Source organism: Nestor notabilis, unplaced genomic scaffold (genome assembly GCF_000696875.1).
Source record: "Nestor notabilis isolate BGI_N333 unplaced genomic scaffold, ASM69687v1 scaffold14681, whole genome shotgun sequence".
Lineage (NCBI taxonomy): Eukaryota > Metazoa > Chordata > Aves > Psittaciformes > Psittacidae > Nestor > Nestor notabilis.
In genome coordinates this window covers 141229-143585 of record NW_009916532.1, presented here as the reverse complement: position 1 = coordinate 143585, position 2357 = coordinate 141229, and positions in this window count along the sequence as shown.

Below are 2357 nucleotides of genomic sequence, written 5' to 3'. Positions count from 1 at the left end.
TCTCCCCCCCCCCCCCCCCCCTTTTCTGTTTGTTGGTTGTTGTTGTTTTTTTTTTTTTTTGACACTTATTCCATCTAACTGAGGCAACTTGTTCTTCCTCTTGCTGTGCTTTCTCCTGGCTGTGAAAGTGAGATAATTATCTAGATTTCTTCAGATTGGGTAGTATTTTGTTTTTAAACAGCAGTGACATCAAAAAATTTACTGGAGTTTCAGTTAAGCTTTTGTTCTTCTGGTTGTTGAAAATACATTGCCTACTATATAAAGCCTGTTATTTTTTATTTACATGTTAAAATATCTTGGCTCTAGGAGGGTTATTTTCCTCATTTTGATAACTGCTTTTGGAGGGATTTTAGATTTTCTTCATGGTCTTGCTTCAGTTTCTTTACTAAAGAAGTGTCAGATTAACAGATTTTGAAAATCATTGGACTGGACATTTTTAGATGAGTCATATGTACAATACCCACTTTGTTTCAGTTCTGTTAATTAGAGCACTTAAATGGAAAGTAAATCACATGAGGTTCAAAAGTCATTATGATTTTTTTTTTTCCTGAAGTCTTGCTGATGCTCTCTTCCAATGAAGTTGCTGAGCTTTAAAGCAAGTGTCTTTTGTTGAGACTACTCCTCAAGCATACCCATCTTTTATTGCCATCTGGTGGCAAAATCAATCCTCTAACAGAAAATGAAAAAATCTATAAAAAGCACTTTAGATTTTTTAATTTGGCTAACACAGATGGTCTTAGGGATTTTGGCAGCAGGAAGGCATTTGGAGGTCTTGAAGGACAAAAATTAGAAAGGTGCCACAGTGCCAGTGGTTGGAGAGAGAGCAGGCACTTTGCAAGGAAGGAAGACAGTGGATGCTGGCTTACGGATCCCATTTTCTGGCAGTTACTCATTCAGATAATGAACAGGGATACTGTAGAGACCAGTGAAGATGTGGGAGTTGCATACCCAAAAAGCTAAAAAGTGACATCACCATAGGGAAAAGGTGGTAGTGACTGGTGGACAGTGAAATAGTCATCGCCCAAACAGGACTGATAAACTGGAAAAGGGATAGTGTTGCTGAACTGAAACCTGAATTTAAGTTGTTAGTGTAAGATTGCAGAAACTGCAAATCTTCCTTGCTCCTGCTGTCTATATGTGTGTGCTAGTAACAGTGTCTGGAGTAACCTGAGCTGATCAGCAGTGACTACTGATGTCTGGCAGCATGGATTTGAGGCCATTTCTCCTATCAGCACCCTCAAAAAGTGTATGGTCCTCAGCTCATGTTTGGAAAAATTGATCTTACCCTCAAATATTTGATTTTGTATGTGTTTTTTCCTGGAAAGTTTTGTTTCCTTGATCCTGGGTTGATGCTTGCTCAGTGACATCAGGAAAGATGGAATCCACTTATTAAAAGTCTAGGAAATAGCTCTACATTTGCCAATCTTCAAAAAGATAATAGAGAAAAGTGACAGAAAAATCAGTCAAAGTTCACTTTGAGAAAAAAAAAATAAAATCTGTAAATAGTTATTAAATAACAATTTGAAAGGTACTTGAGATGCATAACAGCCAACACAGTCACAAACAAATATCCTCATCATAACCAGTATAATTTTATTTTTTTGTTACAGGATAGCAGGGTTGTAAATGAAGGTGTGCTAGTTGCCTTATCTTGGGTAGAGTAAGGGTGTTTAAATTCTCTTGCATGTTTCTTTTTTATATTAAACAGTCTTAGGAAACCTGGTCTAGAAAGGATTCCTGTGAGATTGATGCACGGTTATTTACAGAGTGGAAGGGCTATCCCTCTATGATTCTATGTTCAGTATGTTGTATTACTGATAGGATGACAGAACATAGCATGTTTAATAAGTTTATATTTGGCAAATACAAACAAGACTATGAAATACACTGGAGGGCAGAACTGGAATGTAACTTGCTTGCAAAGGAAAATAAATACCTCAAAAGTAGGAAGAAGTTCAGCTGGGATGAGAGCTGTTTCTGTACTGAAAGGTTAGTATTTAGATAGCTAGTTTTTGGAAAAGAACCTGGTGATCGCAGTGGACCTCTAACAGAACACAATTTGCTGATGTTATGCTGTCGTAAAATACAGAAGTAAATATTGTATGAGATGTATCAACAGAAATTCAGTCTTAAAAGTAGTTCTACTTTTTTTCAGTCTTGGAAATATCTTGATGAGAGCTCTGCCTCTGTAGCATTTAGAAAAATACCTGAAGAATATGTGTGTGAGTGATTGAATGTTTAGAATGCATGATGTGTAGAGGAAGGTCAAAAGAACAGAGATACATTTCTTCTTCAGAACATTTTAAAGAATGGGAAAGACTATCACATCAAAAAGAATGTCCTGTCCCCCCTCCCCC